This window comes from Apteryx mantelli, chromosome 4 (assembly GCF_036417845.1).
Source record: "Apteryx mantelli isolate bAptMan1 chromosome 4, bAptMan1.hap1, whole genome shotgun sequence".
Classification (NCBI taxonomy): Eukaryota; Metazoa; Chordata; class Aves; order Apterygiformes; family Apterygidae; genus Apteryx; species Apteryx mantelli.
Genome location: NC_089981.1, coordinates 32035874 through 32060707, shown reverse-complemented (window position 1 = coordinate 32060707; position 24834 = coordinate 32035874). Strand labels below are relative to the sequence as shown.

The 24834-nt window shown below is 39.8% G+C and overlaps 1 protein-coding gene and 1 long non-coding RNA gene across 3 annotated transcripts in view; one reads left to right on the top strand and one right to left on the bottom strand.

The window, feature by feature from the left end:
- LOC106497088 (uncharacterized) overlaps window positions 1-24834 on the bottom strand; it is a 197829-nt gene that overhangs the window by 5381 nt on the left and 167614 nt on the right. The gene's annotated exons all lie outside the window — the stretch shown is intronic.
- The window catches only part of SPON1 (spondin 1), a 206921-nt gene that overhangs the window by 135297 nt on the left and 46790 nt on the right, over window positions 1-24834 (top strand). The window lies entirely within an intron of this gene.

Genomic DNA, 24834 nt, shown 5'->3' with positions numbered 1-24834 from the left:
TACATTATCAAGAACATACCCAATATACTCCAACTATTTCATCAAATAATTGTCTCAAAAATTGTGTATATTAGTTTTGCTGCCCAAGTAAAGTGCATAATTTGCTTAGTGGGATTTAGACATTGCAAAGGTAAAGTTACTTAGCTGAAGCGACACTTCTACAAGGTTCTCAAAGCACACAGTCAACCAGGGCACCCTTGTCGTTTCACCAGGGGCCTGACCTGGCACCCTGAGGTCGCAGTATGAACTGTACTCGTCTCTGATGCAATTTCTGCTATTATCTATACTAGGGATGTTGTTTAATGATGATTAGAGAGCATGAGTGTCTTTGGCCACTTGTTGCTCAAAACCGCATTTTAATTCTCTGACAGGACTCTGCTATATCATTTTCTAAGTTCAGAATTTCACAGTTAAGGTATGGAAGGCAAGAATCAAGTCCTCTCTTAACCTTTCTGTAAAGAAGTATAATAAATCGAATATCCTAAGTCTCTCATTTAAAGTCTGGTTTTCCATATCTGGATATCTTTGCAATTTTTAAAGTCCTTTTAGTTTCTCTCTCTTTTTTTTTTCCCCCACATTTGGAACCCAGTACTAGATACCAGTAATAGTCCACATAAAGTAGTCAGAGATAATGTCATTTCCTGACACCTACTTGTTACTTACTTGATTACACATCAAAACCAGATTAGTCTTCTTCATAGTTTATCTTACTTGATTAGCCATGTTTCCTAATCTGTTTCCAGAATTAGTTTTCTAGGATCCTGTTCCTTTGACTGTATGGTTTATATGCTTTGTTCATAAAATTCAGGTATTATTATATTTAAATGTATTTAGAAACCTATGTAGTGAATGAATCTAGCTTACCAAGTTACCTGTGCAGTACAGCTGATCGATTCTTAACTTGCTGCATCATATTGCCAGATTTTGCATGCGTTTTTTTTAGCAGGGGTTCTTTATATTTTGTTCCAAATCACTGCTAACGTTGTCTGTATCTGTGTGCTGAGAACATATTCTGTGGCACCCTCTAAATATAATTTGCTGGTTGATGTTTTGAAATTTCTGGGAAGCGGAGGAAATGTGCAGAACAGAGCATGCTATCGGAGTAGGCTATTCCGTCTTCATTCTTCTGTGCTGTTAAGTTTGAGAATGCCTCAGTTTCATGTATTGGTTAGAATAGCAGATAACTGAAGGCACTGCGTATTATTTATGATGTTCTAAAAATTCTTACCATTACAGTATTCAAGTATCTCTCACATCAATGTTTTTATGAATTGCCATGTTCTCTTGTTGCAAGGAAAGTGCCAGCATCCCTATGTTTTCACTAGCTAAATATTTCATTGAAGGCACATAATACATATTTCATACCACCACTCAAGCAGAGGTTGTAGGATGGGGTCCTTAGTCAGTGATAGCGCCAGGCATGGGTGGCATCTCAAAACTTTTTTTCCCCATGCATTTTTCAGAGGTTTCTTCATCAGTGATGACATGGAGTGTTTAGGAAGAAGAGCATACCTCAGAAATAAATTATGCAGTATCAGAAAGTCTAGAAAATAAGAACAATCTGAAAAATGTTTTACATATCCACCTACAAAATTATGTATATAATTCTGTGTAGTCTTTAAATGATGTTTTTCTTCAGTATCTCCCTCTCCAGTGTATATTTTATAGTACCCAGATAGCATCATTCTGCATTTTTTCCACAAAAGAGAACCTGAGCAGCTCCTTCCTAACCCGGCTTGACAGCCGCATGACAAAAGAGCAAACAGAGTAGGCATCTTTTTTTTTTTTAATCATGTTGCAGTTGGAGTGGGCTTTGGGGAAGGACGGTCGTGTTTATAAATAGCGATGGCTGGCACTTTGTTTAAATGCTTCCAGTAGCGCTAGCATATGAACACAGTGACTAACAGTGCCTGACAATTTCAGTGTTACTGCAGTTATTGCTTTGACAGGCTTTGACTTTCTGCCAATTCAGTTGGAATGAGGCGTCGTATCCCTTTTGCCCCACTGGCTTTCTAGATCCTCTCTCTTTTTTTCGAAGCACGTATTTCATTCCCTCACAACTCTGGTTTCTCTAGAGTTATGACCGCGTCCCCCCTGCCCCGTTCTGCCCCGTGGCCACCTGTGCCTGCTCTGCTGCCGAGCCATTAAGGCACGCACACGCGTTTGGAGAAAGCAGCAGTGATATAATTACAACGCTTAATTGCTCTTTTGCCTCATTAATCTTTTAATAGAAATGTCTGCTTTGCCCGGAGTGGGAGCCGAGCTGCTTGGTGCTTAGCAAGAGGAAGCGCGGAGCCCAGCTGGCTGGGGGCAGGCGGCTGCCTGGTGCCGCGGGCACGGGGCATCTCCCTGCCGCCTCCCTGCGGCTGCCAGCCCAAGGCTGCCTGCAGCTGCCACGTGGCGAACCGCACGGATTGACCCTTGCACTGACACACAGAAAGGCAGCAATATTAAATGGTCAAAACTGTGTAAACTATAGTTGTTGGAAGAAATTCAGTTTATCAGGAAGATAAAGGGAATGTCAAGGACCAAGATCAAGGTTCTTACTAGTTCATCTTTCTTTTCAAGTTTAAGCCGATTACTGGCTATAAATATTCATAATTGTTAGTTAGTTAGAGATGAAATAAGCTTATTGAAATCAGTCATGTCCTTCAAGCATTCAACCTCATGGGTCCCAGCTCAAAATAAGTCAAATGGGCTGCTCTTAAAAATTTAACTGTTCACAAGTAGGGCTAAAATGAGTTATTGATGTCAACTCATTTTTAAATAGGCAAACATGCACAACATAAAATCTCATCAACTTTTCTGTTCTACTTTCTGATACTGGCAAAGGCTCCCTTGGCATTGGGGAATTATTCCTTCACTCCGAATGGTGCTTCCAGGTCCGGGCTGATGATGTACATTACAAACTGAGGCCAACTTCTCACGCTCTCTGGCTTGTTGATTGCTCAGAAACAGTCTGCACCATCATCAGTCTGCAGTGGAGTTCACTATCAAAAGGAAAGCTTAACAGAAGATGATCTTTCTTCTCTCTTTATTTTTGTCTCAGAGCCACTTACTTGCAGCACATTTGTGAGAAATATATTTTGTCTGCAGGTAAATTGATGGCACAGATTTTTTTTTTGCCTACATGCATCATTAATTCATTGTTAGGAAATGTGTATAGATTGAACGTAGAATAGTTGGCCAAAACAAGGGAGCCAACACATTATGCACTGCTTACTCCGAATTCTGAGCTTCCGTAACTTCTTTTAAGTCAATAGAATGATTTTTACTTATCTCAGAGGTATAGTTGTCAACATTTTCTAGTGGAAGTTCTTAAACTGTGGACAGAATCCACAACAGCTAATCAGAACATAAATGGTCACTTGTAAAAACTTGCCATTTTCACTTGATAGCCAAATATTTTCTGTACAGTTCTCAGGTTTTCTGTAAGGAAGAAATGGAGAATACTAAAGTATCTTACCTAAGGCAGCATTGCCTTTGGAGGAGATGACTGCATATTGGAAGAAAGATCAGTTTCAGAATAAAAACGTGTATTAACAATTGGTGTTCTATAATCATTATGTGGTGCAATAACCTAAAAGCTCCCATCTGGCACAAAGAATAATGAATACAAATGATATTTTCATGCTTTTGGAGTTTATTAGTCTCACTGTGGTGAAATGGCTGGAAGTTGCTTCCCATTTGCTTATTTTTTTAAATTATCTACTTTCTAGCAGCAATGATAAAAACATGAAAACTAATAGGAATTTTAATAGGAAATTTAATATATCTCAGAAGAAATCTGCTAGGTATGGAGCACGCTAGCATATTTGGGGCAGCATACCCAGAACAAGTGACTAGATTTTATTTTAGGACTTTATATCCATGTGGGGGGCATACACCAAATCTCCCTACATGGTGCCTCACTGTTGGCAATGGGTTTTCATCCCCACAAGGCATTCCCTGAAGGATGGAGGCAATACTCTGTTTTTTGGGTGGGCCCAAGTCAGATTCTGATAATGGTATATGGTCACAGATTTTCAAAATCTGAGCTAGACTTGGAGCAGATGTCCCCGGGACTCTCTCTGCTCTTTGTGCTGACAGACACTTACGTATACCAAGACGAATTCTAATGGTGGTCTTCAAATGCATCTGGCTAACATGAAAACTGAATATGGTTTTCATAGAGGTATGGGGTTTTTTGGTGCTGCAGTTGTGCTCCAGTTTGAAAGTATGATTTTTATGTCAGTCTCTGTCAGTATAGAATTATGCTTCATAGCTCTTTGATTCAAAAATGGAAGATGAGGCTTTTCTGTGATACAAATCATGTTCGTTAACATCAAATTGTCGAGGGCAAGCAGAGACAAATTTTCTTGACCTGGGCTCAGATTGTGTCAATTCAGTTTATCATTTCGATGAGTTTCCAATCCCATTAGACATGTAATTTATTGAGCATAATCAATACTCTACTGCTTAATTTTTTTTAAACAAGCTCTGATATATATTAAGTTGAAATATAAACTCTTAAATAATTTCAATGAAATAGAATGTCAGGTTAAAAAACCCTAATAACAAAGCAAAGTCTGCATCTTGTTTTGCTAAATTTAGATTAATTGAAATATCTATTTTTAACACTTCTATCCTGGGATGCCTACAGTTCCTGTCTCTTTCATCTATAGAATCACAAAATGACAAATTGCTATAAATTTTACTTCCCTTTCTATTTGGGTAGAAATATTTGATCTTTTAGTTTCCTCAGTGTGAATAAAATCAGATAATATCCAGCTGACATTTGTCATTTTTGGCTCTGCTGGTATTCATTTTATTAAGAACCATTGCGGGTTTGAAGTTTTCCATGTTAAACAGGCATTGCTTTTCTGTGCAAACCTGTACCTTGATTTAGAAAAATTGTGAATTCTGGTCAAAGATAATTAAGAAAAGAGTTATGCTTGACTGATTTTTTCCAGCCAGTTGTTATATCTGGGCAGCTTGAAGAGGCAGGAGGCCAAAATTCATTCACAAAACTTCAGTATATTGAAAACATTCTCAACTTTAATACGAGGCTAGCTTGATCATTGCATGCAGGTTCCTCAATGCGTCTTTAATGAGACCAAATCAAGGCCTCTTTGTAGTGTCACAGAAGTATAAAGATGCCTTACTGTAAATAATAATAATTAGGTATTTGTGTTTTATGCACAAAAATATATGCTCATTCTGCATATCCATATTGTGGCATGGGAAGAAAAAATTCAGCACCATCAGAGTTAAAAAGTGTCAGGAGAAATTTTCTCAATCATAAATGAGGCAAAATATTATCTTCAATAGAATAGCAATAGATTTTTTTGGGTGAAATTTTTACTTACTAAATGGAATCCTATAGAAGTGCAAAAGGCTGACAGAAACAGATTCTAGTTAAGATTTGATAACAACTGTATATGAAGTATTTAATTATGAAGATAACTCTGTCTGTATCCTCTTTTCAGCTGGGTTGATATCACTTTTTCCATCCTTGACAAGAAACTTAATTGTGTTGCTGAAGTGTGAATTTAAAGCCTTTGAGTATCCCGTTTTTCCTCAGCACAGGTTTACTGACATGCAGAAAGTCAGCTGTTCACCTTTGCCATTGCTGGCTCATGGTCACCTCCTGCACCAGGACCCCAGGTCCTTCTCTGCAGAGCTGCTCTCCAGCCGGGCAGCCCCGGCCTGTACTGGTGCAGGGAGTTATTCCTCCCCAGGGGCAGCACTCTGCGTTTCCGTTCCTGGACTCCATGAGGTTCCTCTCCGCCCATTTCTCCAGCCTGTTGAGGGCCCTCTGAAGGGCAGCACAGCCCTCTGGTGTGCCAGCCACTCCTCCCAGCTGTGTGAGAGCAGGAATGTAGCATTTACTTGTGCTCCTCTCAGGACTGTGTTTTCCAAGCATGTAATTTCTGTAGAGTACTTGTACACAAAAGACTTCTACGTGGTAGAACAGGATTGTCCTTACTTTATGGAAACTAGCTGCAATGGGAGTAAAGCATCTACATAACTTTAAAAATACTGCTGTAGTTTGAGCAAGGTAATGTTACAGCACAGAACTGAATTCTGCATATCAGTTTCAGAGTTAGTTCTCAACTGCATCTTCCTTCACTAAGATGTCATACTTTTGGCCTTGATTATTCTCTTTTTTGTAATGTCTAAGGTTACCAGTACCTCAGAACTCGCAAGGTATGCATGATAAAAGTATTTACATGCATGAAAGCAGTTATCAGACTAAAAGCATATTGGGTAATCAGACTAAAAGCATATTGGGTAAGGGACTTTAATTTCCTCCTATAAAACTTTTGGAGGATTTTTTGTTTGCTTATTTTTCTTCCACTTTAATCTCACACTCTCCAGAGTATCAAAAAGAGAATATTCTATTTTATAGTTTAGCCACATAAAAGAGACATTTAACACAAACATTGTTATAATTTATAAAGGAAATACTTAGTTCCCAGAGAGGGTGGCTATGCCTGAGTGTACATACAGTGTATGCCAGGAAGGGAGCCATTTCCCACTGACTCATGTTCTCCTCTGGCTTAGGGAAACAAGGAGAGCACTTTCAAAGATCTGGTGCAGAGAAGACAGGTTATTTTTCTTTGAATGTACATTATAGACATATTCAGTAGCTGGTTTGGCAAGAGATCCTCTAATGAGTTCCTCCACCTGCAAGTAGCTGTGCTTCATATGATAGTGATCAGAAGCTGCGTGCGCTAGTCGTAGGCCTTCATGTGAGAGAGAAATGAGCTTTGACCCATCCACTCCTTGAAAATGCTGTGCTTACCTTGTGGTAGCGAGAATACACTCTGTATGTCAGTACAATCAAAACAAACAAAAACAAACGGCACCATCTATTCAGTGTTTCTGAGATGAATTAGCAGGAATGTTCTGTTTTGGACAAAAACTTGAGATAAGGAATAACTTTGGGCAAAAATTGTCAGCACTGTTCACTTCTTGAAGCTACTTAAAGAGCTCTGGCATCATTAGAATGAAAACAGCAGTGTGTGGGTTTATGGGAATAGAACGATCACTAGATTTTTCCAAATTACATGGTACCACCTGCAGAACAGAACAAATTAAAATTCTCCCACATCAGTCAGATTTTCTGCAAAGACTACCTAAATTTTTGCCATCACTTAGATTTATACTTTTTCATAAAATACCGTCTTTAAGTGATATGTCATCCTAATATAGCTGCATATTAATGCACAACATCTTCCTTTAGTGCTTTTGTTTTATAGCACTATGAGTGCTATAATATAACAATCTAATATAATATAACAATATAACAAATGCTATTACAAACATTATGTGTAACTAGCTAATGTATTTAAGCCTAGCAGACCAATAACTGAATTTTCGGGACGCAGCAGTTCTGAAGAGAAATGATTCAGAGATGAAAAATTACTAAAATAATTTAATTTAAAAATTAGGTTGAGTAATACTTAAATCAATATGAAGACCTTTTTGCTTTGCCAGTGGTTTATTTTAGATTTTTTTCTGAATGTGCAGCCAAAGCTGATAAAACATAAGAGTGAGAGGAACTGGGGGCAAAGGGGACTCCAAGGGATATTTGCCCTGCCGCCAGGATCCGGCTGGTGACCTAAATGACCCACCACTGAACTATGGTCAGATGACTTGTGCGAAGTCACAGTAGCTGCCCATGACTCTGATATATCCTAAGTCAGCATATGGCTGATGGTTTATTTTTTTCCACTCCATTGTTTTCTGTTGTGTTTGCTTTCTCTTTTGTGGGTTTTATTTTGTTTATATATATGGCTCATCACTGATGGATTCTAATGTTTACTCTGTCGTCTGGGAAAAAATAGAATATTAAAAGCGATGTAAATCTGTTTATAAATATGTTACTAAGTACTGCTCTTTGCCAAGGGAAAAGCATCCAAGATGTTTAATTGACAGTTTGGTTCAAGTGCATGCATCTCATTTGTTAATATCTCCTCATGTGAACAGTATGCACATTTACCCATTCACATTCGCATCTTCACTGAATACATTTGCAACATCATATGTGAGTATACACACAGCTGAGGTGCAGTAAGCTTAACACCAAAAGCATATTCAGAAGCCAAGGGCACAGCAGTTATCCCTGCTCCCTTTCCTGAGCCGCGTGCAGCCCGGAGAGGCGCCGCGCCGCGCCGCGGCCCAGGCGAGCTGTGGTGGGCTGCGCAGCGAAGGGAAGCCGGTACTCCTTGCTTCAGGTTTCTGTAGGAGGCGGCTTTTTCTGCCCTTGGGAAGGTGTGAGAAAGGGGATTTCAAATCACAAGTGGGTCCACAAAAGGTCAAAGTAAGGCAGTATTGAGTTGGAGAGTTTAATTTTTTGCTGGGACTGATAGAGATGTAAGCTAAGATTTTTCTCTTTCTTCAGAGAGTAAAATGATTTGGGGTCAGAGGGAATTAAGCATTCTAAGAGTCTCAGTGTAGAGCAGCTGTAAGGTGCTCAGACGCGCTAGAACCCGCGAATGCGGCTCCGTGCCTGCTCAGCGCTCAGCCCGGCTCCTCCTTGGCTCCTCCAGCGCTGCACGCCGGCACTGGCACGCCGTGCCCTGTGGGGCTGCGGCGCACGGCTGCCTCACTCTTCCCTGGTAGCATTCAGCAGCACAGTCCTTCCCACTGCAAATTATGAAATACGCTTTTCAGTAGCGCTTTTACTTGGAGGAAATCTCAGTGTCCCAAGTGAAATGCTGGAAGACCAAACTACATTTTCACAGACCTCCATGTAGCGCACACGTCTTTATATTTATCTGGCCCATATTCTGTGGGTCAGATTTTCAGACAGACTTCCATACGCATATGCACACAAACTGAGTGTACAAATCATTTAATTTAGATGTATTTAAACCCCCCATTACTGCACACTTATGTTAAGAAAATGAAGTACGTGTTTTTTTCAGCAAGTACCAAAACTGTTTTTTTTCCCCAGCAAAGGAGAAGAACGATTGAACTCCCTTTGAAAAGAAGTAGGGGACGGTGGCGAGCTGCAGTCGGCAGTTTGGCTGGCTCGCCTGGGGTGGTGTCGCTCAGAGGCACACGTGCAGTTTTGCTGGGGTTTTGTTGGCAGGATGCACATTCTTCATCCAAGATAGATCCACGTGCTTCTCAAAAAGCACACGGGGGATCCAAAGCAGGGCTACTGTCTGCTGGTCGTCCTGCCCCTCTTTTACCAGGGTTTCTCCAGGTGGAGGGTTTTAGATGCCCAAGGAGATGGGACTGGTCCCTGGAGCTTACTCTGCAGTCAGGCGTAATGCAGATGATAACCCTGCCTCCCTTCCACGTCTCCTTTGCTTCCTGTTTAAAGGAGACAATATCGCCTACGCTTTTTGTCCCTTTTAAGCCAAAATATCTAGTGCCGTAGTAACTGTTGTTGCTCTTTAAAATGTACTTAGAAATCCAGTTTATGATGCTTATTTGGTTAAGGAAGGAACAGAACTACCTTGTCTTCCTGTTAAAAGCGCTTTCTGCATTTTCATCTCCTAATCCACAGTAATAGGCTATGGAAATATAGGTACGTAGTAGTATTTTCAAGAGGGACATTTCTAAGTATTTATATGTAATTTTGCAAAAAAAAGTACCAAGCATTGTGTTTCAGTTCATCCACTCAAACAAGTTGTACATGTCCTGACATCTGTGGGTGACTGGAATAGTGACTAAACTCAGAGTGTGGCCTAAAATAAACACGTAGGATAAGACAGCTGCATTAGCTGTTCATGGCTGTTCAGTAGCACAGGGCTTGGTTTTCCAATGAACTTGAATATTTTCCTTGTTTTGTTTTGTTGTTTTGTGTTGGGGTTGGTTTGTTTGTTTGTTTTCCAAAAGTGAGACAGAAGTGGCTGTCTTCAGGTCGTGGGCAATCGGGCAGGGTGATGGAAGAAGCCGTAGGTTCGGGCAAGGCTCCCAGTGTTGTGGGGAGCCTGCGGATCCCCAGCCCAGTAGCCTGGAAAGCCGCCGGGGCTGACAGGCAGCTGCGCACCCGCGGGGCGCTCACAGGCCTGGAAAGCCTCCGTTCTCCCCGTCTGCCGCAGGGGCAAGCGGCCTAATTTCACCTCCCTGGTAGGGAGCTAGAAAAAAATAAAAGCCATGGCTTGAGCAAAAGGCTGAGTCCCATTTAGAAACATACTCGGTTTGCTCCCGGATTTGTGGGACCTTTAAGTCGCCAGTCAGGAGAAGTCGATGGGTTCCCTGGCTCCTAAGCAGCTTGCGAGATAGGAGACCAAGTGTATTTCCTGCAGAAAGCTGCCCAAACGTTGAAGGAATTCATCAAAACAAGTATGTGTTTCTACAGTCTCCTTCTACCTCAGCAGATTTGTATTTTATGACAATTGTTTCAGTGAAAAACTGTAATCCAGCTGTAATGATATTAGCTCTTGATTTACATAGTGTCGTGAGCGTTTCAGAACAGGCTTCTTGTTCTGAAATGAATACTCCTAAGATGATATAATACTTTGCCTTAACATACTGTTTTAATATATTGCCTTAACAAAAATAGACGTTTCTTCTCCCTGCCTCTTGCTTTCTCCTCCCTTTTCTCTCCGTGTCTGTCTTTCTAGGATAGGAGCGTGTTACTTGCTGGCAATAGCGTGCGGCTGTGGCCTTAGCTGAGATGGCAGAATCTTGTGTTTCTTGTACAAAGATCGATCCTTCCTGCCAGTCATGGTTTCCGGTATTTAAGAACACAGTAGCTGCTTTGATGGGTTAGGCTGAAAGTCCTTCTGCCCACATATCATACTGCTGACCAGACATGCTTGGATGAGTCTGGGATTAAGACGTAGAAAGATGCTTCCTCTGAAAGCCCCCTGGCTTCGGGGTGAGCCCAAAAGACAGAGTGGAAGGAGGTCGACCAGCAAGAGAGGCAGTAAGAAATACCAAAGTCATATTCACTTGTGTGTGTCTACCCCACAGTTCAGTGACTGCACCATAGTGCAGCAGTACCCAAAGTAGCTTTAAACTGGCCTAGCTATGGCAACAGAGAGACCTGCACAAGCTGATTTCTCCTACAGTGGAAAAACATCACCTGTCCCTCAGTGTAAATCCTTTTTGGCAGTCAAGAAACAAAGAAAGGAAATTGTGAAGGAGCTCTGATCTGTTCTGCTCTATTAGGAGCCACTAATTCCTAAGTGGATTCAGTTATAATAACCTTCATTCACTTCTGCATTGATTTTCCATGCTGCAGCAGTGCCATAAAGACCTGATCAGTGTCTCTAGGCATATATGTGTTATATTTTTATAGGCATATATGACAGAGATAATCCATGCCCTAGGCAGCTGCTATTGAGTTGAAAGACAACAGGATATTAAAAATATATGGGGAGAAAAAGGGAGAAGATAGTTAAAATTACATATGAGCCAGAGGAGAAGAAAAAATAATACTGAAACTGGAAGGTGAAGTTGCATTACTGTTTCTCCTGTGCCCAGTGCCATTTGTGAGAAAATTAATTAATATTAATCACTGCAGCATTATAGAATGAAGCTGTGATTTTAGTGGTTATGATGTGAATGAGTTAACAAAAGATTCACTTGTTCTTGCGACACGGGTACAAGGGGTCACTATAGACCCACTGAAGACCGTCTTGTTAGTGAATCAACAGTGGCACAACTGTGTGCTTTCATCATGTTTTGTGATATTAATTAGCTGAGACAAGGTAGCAGATGTAGTGTTTTTAATGCTACTGAAAGTATTTAAAACAAATAGCAAGAAGTCATGTTTTATTCTGCATCACAGCACACATTCAAAGCTGAGCAGACACTGGCTGCTTGAAATGAGGCCCCACAGATCAAGGTACTGTAATTTAGCAGGGTGAATTTCAGCTATAAATGGTCCACTGCATGTTTCTTGCTTATACAAGCTTCCCACATCAAATCCAGTTGTGCTGGAATTCAGCGTTGCCGTTGTCTTTGATCAGCAATGGACAGCAAGCTGCATTGGTAAACTTCTGTTCCTGCTCTGCCTTAGAGCACTAGGATATTGATTTTAATCTTTGCTTCTCAGTTACTGGGTGAGTGTAATTCAGTATGAGTGTTTCCCCTTTTTCTTCCTCCTTCTCTTTCTTACAATGTTGTGGTAGCTCCCTGAGAAGGTGTCTTGGCCGGTGCGTCATGACGGTGCAGCCGCAGGTGGGGCTCAGTGAGGTGGGTCACTGGGCACAGTCCCACTGCAACACGCATTCTCCATCTCCCAGTCTTAGGCCTTCATCCCACAAAACTTACCAGGAGAGATAAGGTTCTATTTTTAGGCCTCAGTTATCAGTCTTGTGCCTAGTTTGAATGTATCTTTGTGCTCCTGTTTCATGCACAGATCATCTGTGCGTTTAGGATATGTTAGAAACTAGATTAGGATTTACAGATTTTATATATACACACGTCAGATTCCATCTTTAAAGCCCGTAGTAGCAAATCACTATGATGTTCACTGAATTAACATTTTCATACCATATTTTTTTATTTAAAAATTTGCAGAAAAATAGGGATGATTTAATTTTTTTCTTCTAAGGAGCTGGTTTGCAGGTTTGTTTAAGCAGGACCGCTTATGATAAGGTTACAATAAAAAGAAAGCTGGTAATCTATTTTAAATTTTCTAGTAATAAGTATTATTAAATGGGATTTCTGGATAGTATGCACTCTAATACACTCTGATAAAAACTATGGAATGTTTTGGAAATGTAATTGCATAAGATATTTAAAACATATTTCCTGTGAAATAGTTGAAGGAAAACTATGAATTAATTTTCAGCATAAAATTAAATATTTTTATCACTTATAGACCACATTTCCTTTAGAGCCTGATAGAAAGTTAGTGCTCGAATTAGACATTTAACATTAAAACCTCTTTTCTATATTAATGGTAATTGCCTTAATGGAATAAAGGCTACAAAATGGTCATTTGCTTAGACTTCGCTTCTATTAAGACAGTCTTTTTTGTGGTTTGCCATCTAAGATTTTGAAGATGCTATTAATGTGCATGGATTAGAGTAATTACATAGTCTCTAAATATGTTTAAAAAGAGGCAGTGCTCTGCGAAACAGTGAGGAGGAGGTGCTCGGGCAGCAGCGTTGCCCGGCCTCCTGCGCTGCGCCGCGCGGTAGCAGAGCCCTTCCTGCGGCTCTGCCCTGCTCGCACTGAACGCCAAGGCTGCATCTCGTGAAGGTGGTGACTGTCCTTAGCAGAAGCGGCCGCCTCTTGCGGTACTCCCCAAGCAGTCGTAGCTGCGAAGGAAGCCTGGAATCTGGCCTCCCGGTTGGCAGTACGGGAGCGACAACCTGGCCCGTGGCTCCCTGTTCTTTTCCTGTTCGTTGCAAAGCCAGACGCTAGTGCGGGCGCGCAGGCGCCGACGGCAGCGCGGCTTGTTGGGGTGCACACTGCAGAGATGGCAGCGGGGAACGGGCAATGCAGGGCAGCCGCCTGGGGCAGACCTCTGCCAAACAACCTCAAGGCAGGCTCTTAAACTACAACACCTATGTGGCATTTAGAGAATGGCTCTTTTTAACTTTTTCTCCATCGTTTCTTCTCATTAGAAAGCTAAGATACATATGTTATGCCTGTGCTACAGAAGGTGTTGATTTAAAAAATATTAAACATCAACCTATCCTAATTCTCTTTTTAATCAAAAAACAAATTCACAGCAATTTCCCAGAGCATCCACATAGTGTCCCCAGCCTGGAGGGGACAGCACTGCCTGGAGAATTTGATCTCTGGGTGATGGATGGTAAATCAGTCATTGAAACAAGTATATTAACTATATGATTAGGTATATATCTTATCAAATCAGGTATAACCTTTACTGAAGCACTTATGTATGCAATAAATACTAATTAAGATGCACTTGAGAAAAAAAAATCATTGTGCTGCCTGTTTAAGATGGAATGTGCTGAATCAGAACTGGAGACCATCAAGAATTTTAGAATAACTTATCACATCCCTAGAGGTAAGGGTTTAACAGTTCCTTAGCCTCTTTTTGAACACAAATATCTAGTTTTGGAAGGATATGCTTATAATTAATACACATGCATTTTGGTGCTGCTTCTCTCCTTGAAATCTGCCAATTACAATTTCAAGTCAGCATCTGAGATTTCTGAAATTTCTAGGAGACTGAGCTTTGCGGTCACTTGTGACTGGGAGGCTGCGGGCTGTGCTGCTGCTCAGGGGGAAACGATCAGAAACTGGCAAGCACTTCTAAAGGGAAAAAAATCATGAATACAGATAAGCACCTGATTCCATCAGGCCTAGTTATAACCTAGGACTGTCCCTTTTTTATGTCTGTCTGCTAGGAGACATCTCCTATACATACCATAAACCTGTATACCGACAATTCCTACACCTCTTCTTAGTAGGAATACAGAAATTCTGCAGTGGTGACACACGGCTTGCTCCAAAGTATCCATCTCAGAAGGGAAATGGTTTCTTTCAGAGATGAAATTGTCTATAGCATGTTTATAAAAATCGTAGACTTGGAAGGATGCAGTCACCTCCGCCTGCTTCCTCATACCTATCTTTCATTGCCTAGGTGTTTCTGTTTTCACAAATGCTGTGTCCAAATCTTTGTTTTCCATGTTCCCATGGCAAAAGAAGCTATTGCTTATTAATGTTTATTTGAAAACAAACCCCCAAACTTAATACATTTAATAAGGATGGTAAATACTTGAATGAAGTAATTTACACTCTACTTGTGTGAAATACAATCGCAAAGAGACCAAAAATTTTCCATTCATTATTGTTTAAAACAGCATGATTTATTTGTAATCCAAGGGCTTTAGAATCCTGCTTACACAAACAAAACACTGACATATGCTATAACTGCTATGCTATAATTTTATGTATTTAAGCTATATAGCAAATTGGTTAAATGCATGTAAGAAATTACAGCATTTTAACTGCAGGTTGCAATATTATACTGAAAAGCTACTTCTATGTTTTATATAAAATAGCACAGTTATAATAGCAATGTTAACTTTTAAATACTACTAACAGCTAGCACTATCTTATTTCAATAAACAGAGGGTTGGTTCTTGTAAATTAATTTGTCAAGCTATTGATCTGATTACTTTCTCTTTAAGGCAATATATTAAAAGTACTGTACTTTACATTACTCTGCACAAGATTAGCTGTAATTCAAGTTCTCCATTCATCAGATAGTAAGAACTTTATGACAAGAACTTTGCCTACAGTTTGCACAATGAATAAATGAATATTTCTTACCAGTTACCCACAGTATATTCCTTATTTTGCTGGATCCCTCACAAAACAGCCTAGAAATATCAAACATTTTGATATAAAAGCCCCTACTGAATTTTAGTTATTTCAAATCCTATGTACAATCCTAAGTCCTTTACTGCAATAAGATAAATTATGGATCACAAGTCAGGCAGATGTTAAAGAAGAAATGCATGGATAAGAAGATAAGATTGGAAAAAGTGTTAAGCAGGTCATGTTAACTGATCAGTTGACAGTGTTGAGATTGTTCTGTAGACACCCAGACATTTCAGCTGCATGCTGATATAAATGGAAATCAGTATAATGAATATGGTAGGGGAATTATTTCAGGCATTTTGTTTAACAATAAGCCCTTAAGTTATTATGTATTCCAAAATAAATTGTGCTTCAAAGATGAATATGCAATTGATTATTTTCGCTTAAGTTATTTTAGGAAAAGTCATCTCCTGCTCCTAAAATGGAAAATCCCAGCTTCCAGCATTGCAAGCTAAAAACACTCTTGGACTTTCTTCAATCACACCTTAATAATAACAATAAGCTGTGGTAATTTAAGAACCAGATTTTGCATGGCCAATGTCCACTTTCACAGCCTAGAACAAAAGCCCAGTTCTTTTTGGAAAAACACACTTGCTAAATGCCAGGGGTTCGAAAAGCAAGGTAGGCCCCTTGTTTCTCCAGAGCGTGCAGTTTCATCCAATGGACCTTTGCTAAAATCCAAACAAGAATAAATTTCTAAATGAATTTAACACCCTGTTCCAGGTTTCCTGTTAAGAAATGGATCCACAATTTCCCTCCCTTTAAAAAATTCTGATGCAGGTGTTATCAATAATCTTAACACTTCTCTGAATATTTTTTCCTTTTTTTTCCTCTTTCTTTCTCCAAATGAATCAAGGTTAAATAGTTTTAGAAGCTACTCAGAATACCTAGAAAGACCTGTAGCATCGTAAAGGGAGAAGAGGGTAGGATCTTCAAAAACCTATAATAGTTCTTTTAATGTAATAGTTCATGATTGCAAATGTAGCTAAATTCCATGCATCTAGCCAGGCAGTTCTTTGCTCGTGGAATAGGTACATGACCATCACGGAACACCTGCACGTTCTGACCATCCAAAGGGCTGGAAGCCACTAACAAACCTGTGTGCCTCGGCCTGAGTGGCTGAACACTTGTTCTTATTTATCAGACTTAGAGCCCAAAATACTCCAGGTACTTTCCAAACACAGAGACAGATCCTATCTTAGACTTTGTGTCATACGAACACCAAATACATGACCTTTTGTTTGGGAGTTCATCTTCACAGAACAAGGTACTGATGGTGCTCAACAGAACTTCATGGGACTGGATTTCTGTACTTGCTGAGACAAAGCTCTTCTTTCACCTTAGATGTTTGTTATTGCATAAAAATGTTTCACTTTACATGAAAACCTGCTGAATGTTCTTTTTTTTCCCCAGAATGTTAATGAAGTGCAATGTGAAATTGTGATGTTTACATTTATCTTCTGGATGATTATGCTTCAGGTCATGCATTCATAAGTCATTTCTAGGCCCTAGAGGTTTCTGTGACACATCAGAGCTAATATTGTAGTACTGATAATGGAATAAAGTGGTACAGAGAGAGTATAGATTCTGAAATGTTAGTACTGTGCATGAAGCCTTCTGTGGGCTGCAAAATGATGGAGCTGCTAAATATAGCTTCCTTTCTTTGCCTAGGTAAGCATACAGATGAAAAGACTATGCAGTGCTAAATATGCGGAGCTCATGAACACTGTAAGAGCTCCCTGCCATAATATCAGCAAGAGATCGCAATAGGAACAAATGCTGAACCTCTTGTTTTTGATGACAAAAGTTACACTGTATCCTCAGAATTGCTTATGCAGCTTTTAGTTTCAGCAGATAAATACTTATATCCAAAAGGAAGAGTTTAGATCCCAAATTGAATTAACTACATGTATAGTATTTGTCTGAAACCAGTGGAAATGAAATCTGAAGTGGAATTGAAATCTGAAACCAGCGGAAATGTTTATCATTCATAGTCATACTGCTTCAGTGTAATGATAGTGCATTAAGTATTTGATAATTGTACATAAATATTTTTAATATCTGATGCTTCAAACATGACCTGACGTGTCAGAGCAACAATATACAGTGCATTCCCAGGACATTTTAGCAGGAAGTATTGGATAAGATCAGATCGGCAAAACATGGATAAACATGTCATACATTGCAGATTTACAGATGTTTTCTTGCTTCACATTTCCATTGCAGAGAGAACATTTCTGCCATGGCTTGTGATGCTTTGTTTTTACTGAATATAACTTCTCCCTGGAGAAATACTGACCAGCTTACCTATATGCTCAATTTTGCCCCAGATACAGCATAAATGTGCTCCTGTGGACAAGAGAAACTACGTACGCATATCAGAGTACAAAAATGGACCTTCCACTAAGATCAAATCTCTAGTCTTTAATTTTGGTGAGCACTGGATTCAGAGCTTGTCTCTGCAGCAGAAATAGAAAACCTGTAAAACAGTCTCTTGGGCTTTTGGAAGAGAGACAGAAATAATCTTATCTTTTGTACTGCCCCTGCTGGTCTTTTCAGCAGGAATCTCCCAAGAACGCTCAGCTAGAACATACTTCAAGTAAATGACAGCCTTAATCATCATGCTAAAATGTAAAGGATTTGGAAAACGTGGTGAGATTTTCATCAAGAATATTATTGTAGGAGATTCTTTTATTAAGAAGTTGTGAATTAACTTGTTCTCTATGCTGAGATTTCATTTGAGTACTGCCTTTAAGCTGGCCGTTAAGAGCACAGTAGGACCGCTCATCTAAAATAAAATAATATAATTAAAAAGTAAATCACTGCTGACACCAAAGTGTATTTAAAAGCAGTTGCAGTCAATAAGATAGTTGGATTTTAGTTCACATATATGAAAGGCATGAAGCCACATGAGACCAATAATGTTAGGTGATTTATTGTAGAAGAAACGTGCAGAACAGATCAGTAGAAACATGGACCTGAAAGCAGAAGAAAGAAACTGTGCGTGTTTAAGGCTTTTTGTAGGTTCCTGCTGAGCCATAGGAAGTAGTGATTAAGAGAACAGGCTTTGAGAAATGCTGATACAAGCAAGACTGTATTCCTGATCAGGAAGAGACAGGTATTCAGAAGAGTTTTGAAATCTTTGTTTCCGGGAAAGGTACAAAGAACTATATATAAAACAAGTTGAAAGGAAAAAAAATCCTAATTACTTCAGTAGTCTAATCATATCTTAAGAAGCATTACAATCAGATTCACGTAACCTTTACTTACAGTAAGTAGTACCTTCCTTCAAAAACAGTCATAATTTTTGTATAATAATTATTTGAGGATGCAAATACCTTTAGTTGTGAATAATGAGAACTGCACTTGCAAGTGTTCTTGCCTGTTGTACAGAGGAGTTCTGACGCAGAAAATGAAAAATTGGTAAGGTGTAAGCACGCGAGCATTTGGGATCTGTTCAGCATTTTGGACTAGCCTGTGCATGAGAGGTTTGTTTTGCTCCCTGAAATGTGCAGATTGATCTGGAGAAAGTGAGGCTGGGTGGTTAAAAGCATTAAACGGGGGGTCGGTAGTCCTGTTGTCACAACGTTGGCCTGACAGGCAGACAGTTTGCAGGAGTGATGGTGCTCCAGGTGCAAGGTGTTAACCCTTGAGAGGAACGGGACTCCCTGTGCTGCGGGAGCTGGTCTGGGAGGGCTGGGGAAGGAGCTTTCCCACAGGAAACAGGAGGAACTGTTCAGGAGCAGAGGCGGAAAGGACTTTAGCTCATGAACAACAGGAATTAAAAGGAAGAGGGATTTAGGGAAGATTACGATGCATTATATAACTAATCTTTCTGTTGAGTTCATGTCTTCTAAATTAAAGTCATGAATTTTAGTTACAAGGCTTTCAGAATATTCTGTAGATTTTCCTAACTATCCGAATGTATTCTACTGGAGATTGGACTTCCCCTTTCTTACTGACCGTGTGATTTCTTTCTTTCTAGTGTATAATGGTGGGATTTTTTTTATTTCATCTACATAGTTCCTGTGAAATGTTATGATTTGTGTTTGCTTTTTGGCACAAGAAGTAGTTCTGTGATGTTTGTTGGTACATGGAAAGCTGAATTTTGACGTTACAGTTGTTGAGATTGGATGGAATGGCAAAAGGTCAAAGCTTTAAGATGGGGGGAGAAAAGGGTAAGGCAGAACTAGTAGGCTGAGAGAATTTCTTTTGAGTTGTGATTCTTTTTCCAAGTGTTGATTATAATGTAACCTTTCTAGTATAGGATGAGCTATAACAATCTTCTTGTTTTGTAGATATTATTGGGGGAAATGAATTATTCAGAATCCTCATCTACCTTTCTTAGAAAAATGTCCTGATTTTGAAAGCTCTTTATAGTTAGGTACATATTGTAGAGACACATATTTGTTCTTCAAGGCAAACTGAATGCCAGCTATAAGGGTCTGTTTTATAACGTCTTTTAGATATGGTTTTTGGTTTCATGAAAGAGGTGTTTTGAGCTGCACATTATGTGGTAGCTTGTGTTGGTTAATAAAAGGTTAATGTATTTCACAGACCGCTTAGTCACGCTTATTGGATTAATTAATCTTTTTAGACCACAAATTCAAATTGACAATCCAGACTGTAGATGGTGCCATATATGTCTGTATTTATTTAGATTTTCTAAAAGGGGATCATGAAGTGACTCAGTATTGCAGAGAAAGCTTGATGTCCCTACCTGTACTTGCAGACTAGCAGAAGTGTCACTCCTGACATTTATAGATGAGACTGGTGGTGCTATGATTGTTGGTCTTGGTCTTGCAAGGTTTGTTGTCGTGTCCTCATAGTGCTGGAAGGTAGTGAATATGCTTGGAAGAAAACCTGAGCTGCAGGCGGGTTTTGGTTTGCTAACTTGGCCTTAGAGTTGTTGTCTGTAAGATGGTGCACACGATTTACAGGAGAGCTCTAGAACTTAATTATTGTTTAAGAGCTTTTTTAAATTCCTTGAGGCAAGGTGCTGTGAAAATATAAAGAACTATTAATTGGCTCATCAAACTTTAGAGAATGCCACATTAATTGCATATTTAATAGTGTTTTAGTGGTTACTGTGGTGCAATAACTCAGCATTTCTGTTGTATGCGAACATTGTCAGGAGTTTCTTTCAGTGCACAATCGCAGCGTCAGGAGAAAATAGGATGGAAACTGCGCTCTGTGTTTCACATGCTTTCATATTGGAAACATGAATGTTAAAATCATGCATCCTGATCAGCCAAAGCATGCTGCACCTTAAAAATTACTCCAGTGACTAGAGTCCAAGTACTGGCTTCCTAATGAGACATGGCATTAGACACACTTTGCTGCTCCGGTTATTAACCACTCTGGAAGCTTGCCCTGCAATAATGAAGCAGTTCTAATCTCTGCATAGTAAAAAGAAAACAACCTAATTTTATTTTAAGGGACAGTAAATGATTTTAATAAAGTGGCTTAACACATGGAATGAGGGCTTTAGTGGGGACCAGTCCAGCCTTCTAGTTTTGCACAAGTAAAGGAGGGAATGATGTTTGTGTTCAGTGAGCTGGTGCAAATCCCCACAGCGTAAGGCTGGGAGGGGAGAGGATTCGAGGAGAGGAAAGAAAGGAAAATTAATATTGTGTATACAGAGTCCCTCATTTTGAAAAACTGATTACAATTCTAATACTGTAAAATTCTGGTGATTACAGAGGATCTAGAAAAGAAAGAGTTTATTAGAAACATAAAGGAATCCAAATGAGATGATCAAAACAGTAATATCTGTTTTACTTCTGAAATGATAAGCTCTGCTTTTTTTGGCTTTGAACATGTCATGGAATATTCCAAAGGCCTGCTTCATGGCATAGTAATGCATTGTGTCATTTCATGATAACATGACTAATAGCTAAACTCTAAAATTTAAACCTAACTTCAGCACTTAAGCCTTAGAGATGAGTATATAAATAGGTCAGTGTACATACAATTGCAAAATTGCATCAGAAATAGCAAGGTATGCACTTCACAGTAGGCATTTTAGCAGTATGCCTAGGTGCACAGTTTTAAGGTGTGTCCTTATCAGTTACTGCTAATTTAAAGATAAAATGAAATTTCTTTTCTTTATCCTGACCTCATTTCAGTGATTGTTTTTCACTGTTTTCTTATTGTTAGAGTGAATGTGGTGGCAAGTGAATATAAGTGCAATAAGGCGAATGCCTTCTTTTAGAGTGTAAGCCTCTTTTTATGTCCTTCAGTTTGTAATTTTGATCATAAAATAACTTATATGAATGCAACACTAAGCAATTTAACCTCTTAGGGATTTTTCAGAGTACTTTAGAGACACTCCTTAAGAAAAACACATTTCTTTGTGTCTGGCTTACTACACAGACAACATCCCCCAGTAATGCCCGATTCTTACAGGGTGACACAAGCATCGTGCCTACAGGGTTTAGTTCTCTTTCTCTGTTCTGTTTTTGCTGTTCTAAGTAAGCAGCCAGCAATCCAAAGCAGTCTGCTTGCTGCAGCGGATTGCAAAGCTCTTCCTTGCTATGTTAATTACATCAATTGCAGATGTCACTCTAACAGCGGCTCCTACTGCTTTTAAAGCTGCAAGTCTTGCATAATTCCTCTTCTAGTATTAATTCTGCTCAATAGCACATACAAAGCACAGCAGTATTAACTGATCCAAAGATATCTGAAGTTCTCTGAGCAACAAGTAGTATGGGCACCAGGTAGGGAGATAACCTTATCTGTCCTGCCACACTGTCCTGGGGGAAAAGTTAGTGCTGAATAGCTTATGAAAAAAAAAAAAAAGCATTTCCCAGCTGTTTAGCTGCCGGAGAGCCAGAGCGTACCATCAGAGTTGGGAGCTAATGTCACCTAGCTCAGGCCTCTGAAATTTCTAAGTAGATAGTAAAGTAAACTTTTTAGGTTGGTCTTAGTTTCTTGCCTCTCCAGGGGATTTGCTTCCTTATAACGTCTACTTCTACCCTTAAGAAGACCCTTCCAAATGTAGAAAATCCCCATTGAGGAATAGGACAGGAGAATTACACCTCTGAGGAGAACAAAAGCTATCCCCTCCTGAAAAGTTCAGCCTACCTTCAGGAAAGCTAGAAGCATAGATGAGGGTAAATTCAAGCACACAAAAAGCATCGGGGATATCACACTGGATCCAGGATGAGAGCATTACCTGAACAGCCCTCTGAGCCTCACAGTGTGGACTGAGCCCTGCTCTCTGATTTTCAAAGGGAAGGGAGATGCAGGGAAAAAGGTGGCTGGCTGCCTGAGGGAAAAAAAGGCAATGTCTCCACTCCATGGAGAAATCACTGACATTTTTCTTAAAATCCCTCTCATAAGTCTAGTCAGAGATCAAGATGATCCCAAAATCTGAGACAAGTATTTTTGGGTCACTAAATTCTCAGGCAAATTAATGTCAAAACATAAAGCATGAGACTACGCAGTGCCAGAGAAATGGTCCACAAGGGCAAAAAACTGTTTGTCGTGACATTGGCTAAAAGTGTATGGGCAGAGAAAGAGATTTGAAGTTACTTTCTTTAAAAGAATTCTACATTCCAAATTACAGAAAATATAGTTTATGATAAGATCTTTAATTCCTTTAATTCCTTAATTTGATTAAAGGCTGTATTTTTTTTTTGTTTTTGTTTGGTGAAGGAGTGGTGAAAGGTGGCTTAGATACAACATCTTTAGCTGAGGGAAAATAAGCTGTTGTGATTGCCTCTGTACAGCAGTTAAAGCACATCTAGGGTACTTACATTGTACATCCGGAATGAAAAGTAAAACATTACCTTGATTTGTCAAAAATGCTATCAAGGCTCAGCAAAATTCAGCTGCTCATCTAATTTGCTGGTCGTCTTTAAAATGACTTGTTCTTAACAGAAAAATTATTTCCCCTACATCCAAGCTATTGCATCGCTTGTCTGCGATGTTTCTCAGAGCAGCCCTAGCCTGCTCTCGTGGTTCTTGCTGATATTTAAGCTAGTTGCACATAACTTACTCATGGCTGAGAACCCATCCCAGTATTTTCATCCCTGACTGTTTTGAACCCATTTGAAGGAGTCTGAGCAAAAAATGCTATAGTTACCAGAAAGTGAACCTGATTATTGAACTTAGTGTCTTCAAACTCTTCTGTCATGATGTCCTGCGAGCTGGGTTTTAGCGCTGCTGATCGTAGGTTGCCCTTCGGTTGCGCACACCTGCGTTGTTATGTGCACAGTGCCCTGGCGTCTTTGAATGTCGTTGTGTTCCTGCTGCTTTTCTGGTGCGTACACCATTTCCAGATCTTTGAGGAATTCAAAATAACAGTAGCCTTACAGCACTTAGATTTACATTTAAAGGCCAGTTTAGTTTAAAGCATTGATGAAAGACGAAAAGTTGAGACAGCAGGAGGAGGAAAAGGTATTACCAGATAAACCTACTAAGCAAAAGGTGGAAATTGCACCCATCATGGTCAGCTTTCAAACCTAGTTTACTTCCCTACTTTAAAAAGTAGCCATTTCAATGTAAAATGAAAAGATCTTCCCTTGTTTTTGGCAAAGGTGATTTAGGGCCCCGAATGTTTCTATAATCCTAAAGGCAGCAGAGGATGCTCTACGTAGACTGAAGAAAAATATGTAATAGAAACTCAGCTCGCATTCAAGCAGCAGATTCACAAGGGACTTTTTGCTATAACAGCCTGCTTACCCACAGAAAACCAGAGCTCTGATCCTCACAGCATACCTAGGGCTCATTAACCCATGCTGCCAAGCTTTATCCTGTGCAAAAATGAATTATCACTTTACTGGGAGAGCCGAGATTATGTAAGTGCCCCTTCAAGGAAAGAAAATAGGGCAGCAGCTTTTCACAGTTGCCGCTGGCAACAGGGCGGTTGTTCATTTCAGCCTCCCCTGCCCCTCTGCAAGAACCGCTCAATGGCAGCAAAACCCTGCGGGACAGGTCGGGCACCGGGACGTTCGCTCGGCGCACATCCCTCCCTTACGAGGAGTAGTAACGAACTGCCTTCTGCTTGAATCCCATCCTAGTGATTCTGAACAAAATTAGGAACTGTAATTCCTATAATTCTCTTCTAAAAGCTTTTGTTCAAGCGCATTGTCAGCTAGTATCTCTTAGCAGGTGAAATGACTTCTTGTTCTGAGGAATGGGCTGGCGCTGGGAAACGGGGCACGTGGATCCTGCCCCAGTTGCAACACAGGTCACAGTAAATGTTTATTTAACAGATAGCACCATCCTAAAATTACAACTCTAACACATATATCTATGTTTTCTGAACAATATGGATAATACCATGTTTTGAGGAAATTGTCAGCCTGATTATCTGAAAGAGAGGTTTTTCTGCATGAAAGTGAATGTGTTAAGAAAATTGCCCAGTACCCAATTCAGGAAAGCCTTCCTGTACAGCACAGCAGTAAAGCAGGCGCTGTCTGCGGCACTGGTTTACTTGCATGCCTAAAACTGGACCTGTTTGGATAGTAAAAATTCAGGACTGGATTTAAATGTTGTTCTTTTCTTCACTTTTTTCCCAGTTGCGCCCCAACTGTATGCCTTTAGTCTATCTCAGCACCAAAGTTA